This window comes from Stenella coeruleoalba, assembly GCF_951394435.1.
Source record: "Stenella coeruleoalba genome assembly, chromosome: 5".
Lineage (NCBI taxonomy): Eukaryota > Metazoa > Chordata > Mammalia > Artiodactyla > Delphinidae > Stenella > Stenella coeruleoalba.
Window position 1 is genome coordinate 135,408,125 of NC_137150.1, and position 14,811 is coordinate 135,422,935.

The 14,811-nt window shown below is 41.9% G+C and overlaps 1 protein-coding gene across 15 annotated transcripts in view; it reads right to left on the reverse strand.

Moving 5' to 3' along the window:
- SETD4 (SET domain containing 4) overlaps positions 1-14,811 on the reverse strand; it is a gene marked incomplete at its 3' end in the record, with an annotated part of 281,370 nt that overhangs the window by 224,916 nt on the left and 41,643 nt on the right. The window contains exon 11 of one of the 15 annotated variants that reach the window (XM_079921374.1): positions 12,929-13,569. The exons of the other annotated variants lie outside the window; for them this stretch is intronic. Of the gene's footprint in view, positions 1-12,928; positions 13,570-14,811 lie in introns of those variants that run through there. 15 annotated transcript variants of the gene reach the window in all.

Below are 14,811 nucleotides of genomic sequence, written 5' to 3' on the forward strand. Positions count from 1 at the left end.
TATCTCATTACATAGAGAAAAAAATTCAACCAGGTATCAGTCCCGTGTATTTTAAGCAATCTTTCCCAATGCTGAGGCTTTCCTTAACTTGGATGCTCTTCCCTGGAATAGATTTCCTCCCTATAGAAGGAACCCACAAATGTGTACAAGCCAGCGCTAACTGTGGCTTCCACCGGCCAATGACCAGGACAAGGGCTTCTCAATACACTGGCCTCCCAAGGGCTGATCACACCTAGCCAACTCTCTTGGAGAAGATGAAAAAGTATCCCCTACACTCTCCTTGTCTGTGAGGTCCCATCAGAAGTGACAATGTTTAATGGAAAAAAAAAAAAAGAGAAAGAAAAGGCAATTTGCTGGGGCATCTGATCTATGTAATTTCCTGAGTTGCCAAACATTACTTTTAGTAATTTACTTTATGTTGATCACTGAGATATTCTTTCAATATAAAGGAGCGATATTTGAAATGGTACCTATGTTAATTTTCTACTGCTGAATAACAAATTACAACAAACTTAGTGGCTTAAAGTAACACAAATGTATTATTTCACAGTTTCTGTAGTCCAAGATCCAGTACACTTTAACAAGGTTCTTTGCTCAGGATTTCTGCTAATGGACTAATGTTTGTGTCACCCCAAAATTCATATGTTGAAGCTCTAATCATCAATGTGATGGGACCTCTGGAAGGTAATTAAGATTAGATGGGGTCATGAGGGTGAGGCCCCCACGAAAGTGTTAGAGCCTTGTAAGAAAAAGAAGAGACCAGAGCTCTCTCTTTCTCTGCCGTGTGATTATATAGCAAGAAGGCAGTCCCATGCAAACCAGGAAGAGGGTCTTCACCATACACAGAATCCACCAGCACACTGATCTTGGACTTCCAAGATCTTGAACAGTGAGAAATAAATGTCTGTTGTTTAAGCTACCCAGTCTATGGTATTTTTGTTATAGCAGCCTGAGCTGACCGAGACAGTCTCACAAGGCTGAAATCAACTTGTTAGCCAGGTGCACCCTCATGTGGAGGTTCAATGAGGGAAAGATCCACTTCTAAGCAACATGGGGTTGTCGGCAGAATGCACTGCCTTAGAGCTATAGGACTGAGGTCCTCATTTTCTCGCTAGCTGCCAACTGGGGACCACTCTCAGCTACTTGAGGCTATACTCTAGCCCTTGCCACGTGGCCTCCTCCACAGGTCCCCTCACACTTCAAATCTACCTCTTCAAGAAGGACTTGGTCCCTTTTGAGGGCTTGCCTGATTAAGTCAGGCCCACTCAAGATAATCTCTTTGGATTAACTCAACTGATTTGGAGTCTTAATTATATACTGCAAAATCCCTTCACTTTTATCATATAGCATAACCTAGTCATGGTGTTCATAGTCCTGTCCACACTTAAGAAGGAAGGGGGATTATACAGAGTATGTACACCAGGCAGCAGGAATCTGGGGCCATCTCACAATTCTATTCGTTTGGTTTTTCTGGAGAACCCTGACTAATATACCTGTTCATTCTGTGAGTTACAATTCGGGCTCCACAGTATGTCTCTCCAAATTCAATTTGTCCTTTATATTACCCACGTTCATACAAGGGGCAAAAACGGTAACCCCTTGAGGGTTTTTTTAATGGTCATGACATCCTAAAGAGCCCTGGCAGAGCTACAGACCACACAACCTTGAGACTGTACTTGGTTTATTTTAAACAGAAGCCAGTGACTGTCTAGTCCCTCTGATGATACCTTTCTGCAGGCACAATATGTCTTAACCCGATGACATAGAAAGCGGAAGAAAATTTAAAAAACAAGGAATGCTCCTATTGCAGAGGATACAATAATAACTATCATATAGATATTTTTAGCTGCAAATAACCGAAAACCTAACCAAAAGGGGCTTAAACAATAATAAAGACATGTTACTTCACATAACAAGAGACTTGGAGACAGGAGGTCTCCACACTCATAAGGAGTGTGTATTCTTTCCTTCTTTATACTCTGCCATCCTCAGGGTGTTGACTTGGGGTGACTCCCTTCATAGTCCCAAGGAGGCTGCATAGATCCAGGCATCATGCAGAGATGACAACATCTAGAAGCACAAAGGGGCTATTCCTTCTCACTTGCCTCTTTCAACATTTTAGAATGGAGGCTGAGGAGATCTACATTCTGCTGTAAAATACAGTGAAAAACACCAATACTTCACAAAGTCTTCCAAAGAAAAGAAGAGGAAACACTTCCAAACTCATTCCACAAGGTCAGTAGCATTCTGATACCAAAATCAGACAAAGATATTACAAGAAAAAAAAACTATAGACCAATATCCCATAGGAATACAGATACAAAAATCCTCAACAAAACGTTAGCAACATATAAAAAGGATTATGCTCCATAACAAAGTGGGATTTATCCCAGGAATGTAAGGTTAGTTGATACGAAAATCAATCAAAGTAATATGCCTTATTAAGAGAATAATGGATAAAAACCATATGATTAGACATGGAAAAGGCATTTGGCAAACCCCAATACCCTTTCATGATAAAAACACTCAATAAAGTAGGAACAGAAGGGAACTTTCTCAACCTAATAAAGGGTATCTCAAAAACCCAGAGTTAACATCATGCTTAATGGTAAAAGACTGAAAACTTTGCCACTAATAGCAGGAACAAGACAAGAAGGCCCCTCTCACCACTTCTATTCAATATTGTACTGGAGGTTCTAGCCAGGGCAATTAGACAAGAAAAAGAAATAAAAAGCATCCACATTAGAAAGAAGTAAAACTTTCTCTCTTTGCAGATCACATATATAGAAAATCCTAAGAAATCCACAAAATAATCTATTAGAGTTAATAAAGAGTTCAGCAAGGCTGTAGGATACAAGGTCAATATACAAAAATCAACTGTATTTCTATAGAGGGCAATGAACCATCCAAAAATGAAAATAAGAAAACAATTCCATTTACAATAACATCAAAAACAACAAAATAGGTAGGAGTAAATTTAACAAAAGAAGGGCAAGACATATACAATGGAAACTACAAAGCCTCCTTGGAATAAATTTTTAAAGATCTAAGCAAGTGGAAAGATATTTCATGTTCATGGATTGGGAGACTTAATATAGTCAAGGTAGCGGTGATAAGTCAGTTTTATGTGTCAGCTTGACCAGGCTACAGTCCCCAGTTATTCAATCAAACACTAATCAAGGTGTTGCTATGAAGGTATTTTGTAGATGTGGTTATCCTCTATAAACAGCTGACTTTCAGTTAACGAGATTATCTTAAATAATTCAGGCGGGCCTGATTCAATCAGTTGAAAGTTGTAAGCATAGAACTGAGGTGTCCAAGTAGAAGATATTCCACCTGTGGACTTCAATTTCTCCTCGTGTCCCAGAGTGCCAGCCTGCTCTTTAGACACCCTGCCCTGCAGACTTCAGATTTGCCTAGCAGGCCTCACAACTGCAGGAGCCAACTTACTGCTGTGTGTGTGTGAGTACGTGTGTGCCTCCTACCAGTTCTGTTTGACTGATAGAACCGTAACTGATATAACGGTTACAGTCCTCAAATTATCTACAGATTCAACACAATCCCTCTAAAAATCCTTGCTGGCTTTTTTGCAGGAACTGACAAATTGATCCTAAAAATCATATGGAAATTCAAGGGACTCAGAATATCCAAAAAAATAATAAAATCTTAAAAAGAAAAACAAATTTGGAAGGCTCACATTTTCCAATTTCAAAATGTACTACAAAGGTACAGTAATCAAGATAGTATGATATTAGCACAAGGACAGACATCTACATCAATGGAAAAGAATTGAGAGTCCAGAAGTAGACCCGTACACTTACGAGCAATTGACTTCCAGCAGAGTACCATGACAATTCAATGGGAAAATTATAGTCTTTTCAACAAATGGTGCTGAGACAATTAGATATTCATACACAGAAGAATGAAGCTGGGGGACCTCTCTGGCGGTCCAGTGGTTAAGACTCCGCGCTTCCACTGCAGGGGGCACAGGTTCGATCCCTGGTCGGGGAACTAAGATATCGCATGCTGCATGGTGCAGCAATATAAACAAATAAATAAATAGAATGAAGTTGGACCTTTGCTTCACACCATATACAAAAATTAGTTCAAAATGAATCAAAGACCTACATGTAAGAGCTAAAACTATAAAACTCTTAGAAGAAAACGGGTGTAAATTTTTGTGACTTTCAATTAGACAATGGTTTCTTGGATATGACACCAAAAGCACAAGCAATTAAAGAAAAAAATAGATTGGACTTAATCAAAATCAAAAACTTTCGTGTTCCAAAAGACACTATCAGGAAAATGAAAAGATACCCCACAGAATGGGAGAAGATATTTGCAAATCATATGTCTGTTGAGGGTCTAGTATACAGAATATATAAAGAAGTCTTACAACTCAACAATAAAAAGCAAATAATCCAATTTAAAAATGGGCAAATGACTTGAATAGACATTTCTCCAAAGAAGATACACAATGGTCAATAAGAAACATGAAAATCTGCTCAACATCACAGTCACCAAGGAAATGCTAACAAAAAGCACAATTAGATACTATTTCATATTCACTAGGATAGCTATAATCAAAAAGATAGACAAAACAAGTGTTGGTGAGGATGCAGAGAAACTGCAACCCTCATACATTGCTGGTGGGAATTAAAATGACAGCCACTTTTGAAAACAGTTTGGCAATTCTTCAAAATTCCACTCCTAGGTATATACCCAAGAGAACTGAAAACACATGTTCACATAAAACCTCGTATAGAAATGTTCATAGCAGCAATGTTCAAATAGCCCCAAAATGAAAATAACCCAAATGTCCAACTGATGAATGAATAAACAAAATACGGTATATCCTTATAATGGAATATTCTTCCACATAAAAATTAATGAAGTACTGATATATGCGAAAACATGGATGACCTTTGAAAACATCATGCTAAATAAAAGAAGCCACTCACAAAAGGCCACCTGTTCTATGATTCCTATTACATGAAATGTCCAGAACAGGCAAAGCCATAGAAACAGAGTAGATTAGTGGTTACCAGGGGCTGAAGGGAGGGGAAGTGGGGAGTGACTGCTAATAGACCAGGTGTTTCTTTTGAGGGTGATGCAAATGTTCTGGGATTACATAATAGTGATAGTTACACAGCTTCGTGAATATACTGAAAATGACTGAATTGGATACTTTTAAAAGGTGAATTTTATCATAAATTATCTCTCAATTTTTAAAAGGACAGTGAGAATTTGAAGTTCCTAAGAGTGTTCCCCAAAGGATGTGAAGAGAAAGAGGAAGGAAAAGGAGGAGGAGGGGGGTGACATGATGAGAAGCATGGGTTTCTCTGGGGGTGGGGTGCAGTGGGTGAGAAAAGTTTGTTTTGCAGGAGAACTTATGGAAAGGAATCAGGAATCAAAGACAGAGGTCCAGGAGAAATCAGGAAGGGGCCTCAGGGAAGGAAGGGGGAGTGGAGGGGTTTAAGAGGAACTAAGGGAGAGCAAGGCACTCCACAGAAGGGAGAGGAACCGGGGGAGGGATTTGGTGCCCAAGAGACTCAGCTTGGACAGAAAAACATGTTTGAGGAAGAGAGTTCTTCTGGGCAAAAGAATGAGAGAAACAGAATTATCTTAGGAGCCACCGTGAAGTATATGCTTGGATCCATTTAAGATTCTTCCAAAAATTCTAGTAAGATGGAAACTCCTATTGGGATTCTGCTTCATTAAACACCACATCTCAGGCCACAGATGTGAAAACAAAACTTGTCAGGGATATATTATATCTAAACTATTACGAGTCCAAATTGATGGAATTTTATGGCAAAAATCATTTAGAAACAGATTCTTTACTCACTGCTCTTCCGAAAGGTGAGCAAATCAATCTCACTTCCTAGATGTGTCAGATTGGCAAAATTACAAAACAAGAAATGAACAAAACAACAGATGAACTGACTCCCTGACAGGCCTGAATGGAAATACAATCCACTGCTTCTCCATCCTAAATTCATTGCGTTTCAATCCACTATTTCTTTAAAGTTGCTCAGTACAATGTTGGACATGATTCCTCAAAGTCTCAAAGCCCTGCACATTCAACATCAATTTTAAAAAGATGTAAGACATTGGCGTTTTTCTTTTTCTGTATTCGAAATATAGAATTTATGCTCCTGTAATCAGAGGATGTAAAAAACTGCTGTTTTAGGCTTCCCTGGTGGCGCAGTGGTTGAGAGTCCGCCTCCCGATGCAGGGGATGCGAGTTCGTGCCCGGGTCCAGGAAGATCCCACATGCCGCGGAGCGACTGGGCCCGTGAGCCATGGCCGCTGAGCCTGTGCGTCCGGAGCCTGTGCTCCGCAACAGAAGAGGCCCGCACAAAAAAAAAAAAAAAACTGCTGTTTTGTAGTCATGGCATCAATCATGAGAATTCACAATTTTGTGTGCGAGGATTTCTCATATTTGATAAATGACTTCATTATTGTGTACCACTGGTTATTTGCTTTTCAGATACATTACAATTGTTGGAAACATCCATTAGCCAGTACTTATCCACATTTTAGGGATTGATTAAAGTGAATCAGTGTTTGGGGAACATAGAGGAACCACTTGTGCTCTGAAGACAATGAAGACATCCAGTAGATACTTGGGGAAGAGAACAATAAACAAGAATCTGGGGGGTTCCCCTGGTGACACAGTGGTTGAGAGTCCACCTGCCGATGCAGGGGACGCAGGTTCGTGCCCCGGTCTGGAGAGGCCACAACAATGAGAAGCCCACATACCGCAAAAAAAAAAAAAAAAAAAAAAAAGCATCTGGGGCCACCTATCACTGTCATTTGTTTTCTACAGGTTTACCAGTAAGCTCTTCACTTTTACCATGAAAGTAGCTCAGAAAGCAAAACAAGTCAAAGGGAGAGTACAGACGCAATCTAATGTTATAATACAAGACCACCACTTAGACTGTGTCTGTAGTTCACCTTTGCTTTTGGTTTCCATCTTAAGTTTTTAATTGGGGTCGGCAAACTTTTTCCATTTATTCATACTAAATATTTCAGCTTTGCAGGCCTGAGGGTCTTTGTTGCAACAATTCAATCAGCCTTTGTAAGAACAAAGCAGCCACAGACATTGTGTAAATGGATGGGTTTAGCTGTGTTCTCATAAAACATTTACCAAAAAACGAGCATCAGGCCAGATTTGGTCCATGGGCCATATTTTGTCAACCATTGGTTTACACGATACTAGAATCAAAAGTCATGATTTATGCTTTACAATTGATATGACTGTTGTGAATGATTATATTTCATATTTCTCCTACTTCAGGCAAACCGTGTATTTTTTTTTTCTCTTTGCACGTTGCCAAATTACATGGCAATGTTATGTCACAGATTTGGAGGTGCCACATGTTAATGGGAAGGGAACATGGTGATACGGAGACAGATACACATCAATCCAAGTCTCTCCAACTCTATACTACGGCCTTTCTCCATCCCTCCTAGCTGCAGACACACAGCTGAGCTCCCAATAATACGAGATGATTGGGAAGAGCAGAACAACCCTTGGGTAGAAGCTGCGAAGTGATTATAAAAACCCTCTGCTTCTCTCCCACAGTCCTTAACTTCCTTCCCTCTTCTCCTTTTGGAGTAGGATTTTGCATGGTAAGATTTGAGGAGGCGTGTTCTGAAATTAGGTGTGCTTTTGATGGGGAGCCAACGCAGGGCCCCAGGGGTGTGAAGTGCTGCAGTGGCTTCCTCGGTGTGATAGCAGGTCACAGGTCCCTCCCTGTCTGCAATGCCCTTTGGTGTGTGCTCACCCCGCCTCCCCCTGATTATAGATGCTTGAGAGGCTGCTTGTTTCCTTGAAGTCTTCATATCCTAATTCTAACACGTTCTCTGTTTCTCCATGATCCACTCCAAAAATCTCACCTCAAAGGATCAGTCCAACAGAGAGGGGACTGCATTGCCCTGGCCACTCCCGTTCCAACCCATGCAGCTCTAGACAGCCCCAGAACTCCTAGCGCCTACTCTGCAAGCTTTCATATAAAAGGACCCCCTGCTTTGTCCTGATCTGTGATCTCTCTCCAGAAAATGTAGCTGTGACTCCCATTTCCACTGCTGTGTATCACTGTGGTGCTCTGGCTGGAGAAGCCCCTAATTTTTCAACAGGGAAACCACCTTGCATATTAAGTTCAACCTTCACATTATCCCAGGCAGCCCAAGGTGTGCACAAATAACTTGTTATTAATAAAAATTTAACAGCTCTGATGTAAAATTATTCTTTCAATAATTTAGAGTAGATTTAATGTGACTCCTGAAATAATGTCACTTTTTAAAATCAAGAAATAATGATGCACTTTTCCAATTAAGAAAAAAAAAAGTTGGCTTAAGATGAAGGAGAGATAGTTAACTACTGTCCCACCACTCACACCCAAAAGCCCATGATACAGTTGACAGTTGTGGGAACTACAATTTATACTGCTCACGAGGTGTGGTTTCACAGTTTCTGTTGTTCTCTTTTGAATTTCACTCAGGGATATATTTTCGGTAAGAAAGACATCAAGGACAAGCAAAGAATGTGTCAGCAGTCTCTGCATCACCAGGGAACAGAATGCTACCACGCCCCTCCTCAGTCAGCGGTGCTAGAGAAATCTGCAAGCTGGCTGTATTCAGTATTCTTTATTTTTTTCCAATTTACTTTCAAATTATTTCAAATTTACTCTCAGGCACGTACCACCAAAAAAAAAAAAAATCAAACAGCTTGAATATGACTGTGTCCCTTAAAGCAGGGAAAGCCACCTGCAGATCAAGGCCATCACGTGATCTCTCCCTACTAATAGCATTCAAATATCTGTGAATTCCATTTATCGTGACTTTTAACAAAACGGTCTTTATTTAAACGTATTTATTGTAGCACGTGCCTACTGAATTATCTGAGGAATACAGAAGGAGAACAAAATCAATACTCATTTTTTTTTAAATCTGTACCATAAAATACACTTTTAAATAATTTTCAATAATCACATTAACAGTTTTTTGCAAAGTGAACAGTTTTTGAGATCATCACATGGCTGCTTTATTTAACATGTGGATAAATGTATTTATAAAAGTCACCCAAGAAAGCACAGTGTCATTTGCCTTATTTCCCTGCAAGATTTCTTTGTATTTTCCAAAAATCTGAGTCCACTCATGGGATGTGTCATTATATCAGATGTATATATAGCTATATAGCCTGGATGTGAATGTCATCCATTATATGTGTGGTGGGTTGAAGGGTGTTGAAAGGGATCAGAATATGCCACCCCAAAACACGCCACTTTGGCATAAGGACTCTTTTGCGCTGAAGGCAACTGAGACACAGCAGGTGCAGGAGGAACTCTCTGCCCTCCTCCTTTTTGCTTAAAATCAGGGCATAAACTTCCATTTGTTAAGGTGTCCTCCCCTGTCCCCACACCAGGAAGAGAACAACTCTTAATCCCCAGAGATTCCTATCACTGGAGATTGCCAACTTGGTCTGCATAACAAACCTTACTAAACAGCCCTTATCTTCCATTAGTTTCCCCAAACATTCACCTTCCCACAATTTACCCTCCCCCCAGAAGTACAAACCCCTTTTCCTTTGTCTAGTCTTTTCTCTACCGTATATCACCTTTTTAAAAAAAAAAAATGACATATAAGCTCTGAAACCTAACTACATTTTGGAGTTTTCATTTCTTTTCTGTGTGGCCCTTATGTTAGGGAAAACACTGACTGAAACCGCCCGCCCTGGCCAGGCAAAGACAGCAACAATTTGCATGAGTTATTTTATGACAGGAGATCCTAGCCAGGAACACGGAACCCACAAGCCAACACAAACGGGAAGAATACGGGAAAGGGCAAAAGAAGAGAGGAGACGCCAGTGCCTATGTCCTACCAACCTACCAGAATCCTTCTCACTGGAATCCATCTTGGCTGAGCGGTTGTATGTGCCACCAGAAAGGACCCTGAGCCAGAATGATTGGCCAGAGGCAACCCAGAAACTAATCCCGTCACCATAAAACCTGAGACTTCGAGCCACGTGGCAGAGCTATCCGCCTAGGTTCCCTCACCCTGCTGCTCTCCTCCTGGCGCCCCTTCCCAATAAAGTCTCTTGCTTCGTCAGCACGTGTGTCTCCTCAGACAATTCGTTTCTGAGCGTTAGACAAGAGCCCATTCTCGGGCCCTGGAAGGGGTCCCCCTTCCTGCAACACTCACATGCATGCAAAGTAAATCTTTCTCCTCTTGGTCTGTCTATTGCCAGTTAATTTGCAAGCCTCAGCCACTGAACCTAAGAGAGTAGAGGAAACGTCTTTCCCTCCTCTACCGTGTCCTCACCACACCCTCATAAGAAAGATCCAAGTTCTAAGCACCAGTACCCATGAATATGACCTTATGGGGTTTTTATAGATGTAATTATGTGAAGGATCTCAAGAGGAGATCACCCTAGATTGACCAGGTGTACCCTCAATCCAATGCCAAGTCCTTTTAATGGAAAAGAAGCAGAAGCAGATACACAGAGAGACACAGGAAGGTGATGTTGGCCCTAGCGGCAGAGACTAAGGTGACGCTGCTACAAGCTAGGGAACCCCAAGGATTGCCAGCAACCGCAGAAGCAAGGAGAGAGACCTGGAACAGATTCTGCCCTAGAGCCTCCAGAAGAAGCCAACTCTGCTGACACCTTGATTTCAGACCTCCAGCCTCCAGGACTCCTTCCTTCCTCCAGGACTTCAGACTTCCAGCCTCCAGGACTCCTTCCTTCCTCCAGGACTTCAGACTTCCAGCCTCCAGGACTCCTTCCTTCCTCCAGGACTTCAGACTTCCAGCCTCCAGGACTCCTTCCTTCCTCCAGGACTTCAGACTTCCAGCCTCCAGGACTCCTTCCTTCCTCCAGGACTTCAGACTTCCAGCCTCCAGGACTCCTTCCTTCCTCCAGGACTTCCGACTGCCAGCCTCCAGGACTCCTTCCTTCCTCCAGGACTTCCGACCGCCAGCCTCCAATATTCTTTATTGAGAGAATAAAATTCTACTGTTTTCAAGCCGCCAAGTTTGTGGTAATTTGTTACAGCAGCCACGGGAAACTAAAACATATGTGTCGGGGCAAGAAAAAAAAAAAGTGTTGCCACAGCACAGATCATACTTGCTCTAGGTTTTAAGGGAGGGAAAGAACATTATTGTCAGTCCGGGCCCTGGGAGGAGAGCGGATGTATTAGGGCCAAAAGAGCTTGTCTGCGGTTGGAGCAAGCCCGGTGTGTTACCGAATACCAGGTACCAAATACCTGGTAAAGTGAGTGCAAGATACCAGGTAAAGAACTAAGCCTTGTTCAAAACCAGTTCCCAGGAGACGGAACTCTCCAACAGAACCACCAAAGGAAGCACATATTTGATTAGATCTAGGGCAGGAGTCAGCAGACTTTTTCTGTAAAGGGCCAGACAGTAAATATTTTCAGCTTTGTGAGCCATTTGTGAGCCATCGGGTCTCTGTCACAACTACTCAGCTCCGCTGTTGTAAACTCTGCCATAGACAATCGGTAAACAAAGAGATCCAGCTGTGTTACAATAAAACTTCGTTAACATACCCCTGGGTATATACCCAAAGAAAGTGAAAGGAGATGTTCAAACAGATACTTTCATATCCAAGTTCATAGCAGTGTTACTCACAAGAGCCAAGAGGTAGAAACAGCCCAAGTGTCCATCAATTGACTAACAGATAAACGAAATATGGTATATACGGACAGCAGAATATTATTCAGCCATAAAAAAGAAGGCAATCCTGTCACATACTACAACATGGAGGAGCCTTAAGGACACGATGCTGAGTGAAATAAGTCAGACACAGAAGGACAAATACTGCTTGATTCTACTTACATGAGGTATCTAAAGGAGTCGAACTCTTAGAAACAAAAGTAGCATGGTGGTTCCAGAGGCAGAGCGGAGAGGGTAAAGGGGAGGTGTTATTCAACGGATACAGAGTTTCAGGTCTGCAAGATGAAAACGTTCTAGAAATCTGTTGCAAGACACTAAATATAGGAAACACTACTGACCGTACATTTTAAAATGGTTAAGATGGTAAATTTTATGTTATGTTTTTACCACAATAAAAAGAAAGCAATGATGCAAGGTGAGTTAAGTTCTGAAGATCTAATGTATAACACTGTGACCACAGCTAACAATACTGTATGTGTTTTTCAAATTTGCTAAGAGGATGGGGCTTCCCTGGTGGCACAGTGGTTGAGAGTCCGCCTGCCGATGCAGGGGATGCAGGTTCGTGCCCCGGTCCGGCGGGATCCCACATGCCACGGAGCGGCTGGGCCCGTAAGCCATGGCCGCTGAGCCTGCACGTCCGGAGCCTGTGCTCCGTAACGGGAGAGGCCACAACAGTGAGTAGGCCCACATACCGGAAAAAAAAAAAAAAGAAAAAAAAAATTGCTAAGAGGGTAGACCTTAAGTGTCCTCACCACTAAAAACAAACATAATAATTTTAATTTTTAAAAAGGTGGTAACTACATGAGGCGATGGATATGTTAAATAGCTTGATTGTGGTGATTCTTTCATAATGTATATCAAAATCATCAAGTTGTACACCTTAAACACATACAATGTTTAATTGTCAATTATACCTCAATTAAGCAGGGGGAGCAATGACATATGCTAGAACAGATGAACCTCAAAAACATTATGCCAACTGAAATAAACCAAGACACAAAAAGACAAATGTTATATGATTCCACTTCTATGAAATATCTAGAATAGAAAATTACAGAGACATAAAGTAGATGAAAGGTTACCAGGTGTGGGGGTGGGGGGGGGCGGGAGGGAATGGTGACTTATTGTTTAATGGGTACAGAATTTCTGTTGGGGTGATAGAAAATGTTTGGAAATAGATAATGGTGATGGCCACACAACACTGTACTCAATGTCATTGAATATACACTTAAAAATGGTTAAATGGCAAATTTTATTATGTTATACCTATTTTACCACAATTTTTTAGAAGTCTGCATTTAGAAAAAAAATTTTATTTACAAAAATAGGGGCTGGCTGACCCCTGATCCAGAGTTTTCTGTAAAATGTGTTCTTCAATCTAACACTCTCCCAACTGTAACATGTGTTCTATAACATGTGTGTGTTATGACTCCAGAATTATCCCCGTGTCACAGATTCGAGGTGGGAAGCTCTGTGGTCCTCGTCATTGGTCTGTGCCATTTCCTCATAGGTACATACTTATACACATGTGGAACATGGAGAAAGGCAAATTTATGTTGGGTTGTGTGACCTTAAAAAGCCTCCAGACTATGTCATTTACACTCTGCTGTGTACCTAAGAGGGACTGTCTGATACAGTATGAAGACTTATGGGTTGGGAGACGTGTCACCATTCACTTCCTGGCCCTCAGATGCATCATTTCTGCTCTCTGGGACTCAGTTTGATCAGACGATTCTCATTTGCTGGTTACATGATATCCTGCACCAGAGAAGCACGCAGCCTCCAATGGAGCCCGCGTGAGAGGGCATCCCAGCATCCCAAGCATGGCTGCCACCATCCTTAGGAATATTTTTATCCAGAAGAATAAACATCCTAGTAGAAGGAGACATGAAACGCGAAGCTTGAAGTCATAATTCAATGTATAAGAACCCGCAAAGCGGTGCAGGTTTATTAGATGGCTAATAAAAATAAATCATGGTCATGTTTTTAAAATGACTTCTCATGTGTTGTGGTTACTTCTCGGCATACTGTAAATTAGCTGTGAAGGGCTACTTCCTGCCGGGATTTTTTTTGTCCCTCAAATATAAAGGGTTATAAGGCTAAAGAATGCAGACACGCATCATGTCTGCAGAAATCGTAAAAAAAGATCAAATGTGATATTTTCTTTCAACATGGACAATGGCTTTGAGATTTTCCATTCAGGCAGCCTTGAACACAGCCTCCAGCATTTGCCAATTACTCCTGACAAATACCATTTGGGCCTGAGTGATGTTGTAAGTGAAATAAAACAGTGGGAGGAAAAAAACCAGAGCATGATAAAAGGCATTTTTTTTGGTCTGCTGAGAACTTACTGTAAGTTATACATTCACAGGGGAAGGCCTCGCTTCCTGCCAGTGACAGGCCCCATGTGATCGAGAGTTCTAAGGTGACTTTTGTTTGACAGTAATAGGAAGAGAAGACAAAACTCAGTTTTCGTGTCCCTTAAAAGGGAGTCAGCTCTTTTTTTCCCCTCACGAAGAAAAATATGTCTATAAACAAAGGAAAGGACACCAGGCACTGCCCCCACCCCATTCTGCATAATGTGAGCTAATGGGTGAGAACAGTGCCGTGAAATCAACCTGGCCACAATGCCCTGGGCTGCCAGCACCTCCGCTGGCTGGGATCTGAGCTTGGGGCATGTCAGAACCTGCAGGGAACCCAGGCCACAAGAAAGAAAAGGCACAGCCAGCACTCAGAGTGAAGCTGTCTGATCCTTCCCACGGCCCATCTCTCCCGCAATCTCCTCCGCTTCTGCGGTCTTTCTGTCCCAGAACCCATGGATGGCCTCAGATAAGCGAAGACCAAATCCATCCCCACCACCACCACTGCCTCATTCTTCAAGGCTCCAAGGAAACTCATCCCCACACTCAACCTTAGTGCTGTAGGGAGTCAGAAAGCAGCTCATGGAAATGACCAGAAAGAAGCTGTAGGTGTATGAAGGCTCCTTTATACTCCTAAGTTAACACCATGGCCGGGTCTGAAAGCCCCTGGACTCTTCCACTCGAGGCCCACCAGCCCCCATGCATTTGCAGTGGCTCAGGGAATTCAGAACCACACCGCTGCACAGGGATCTAT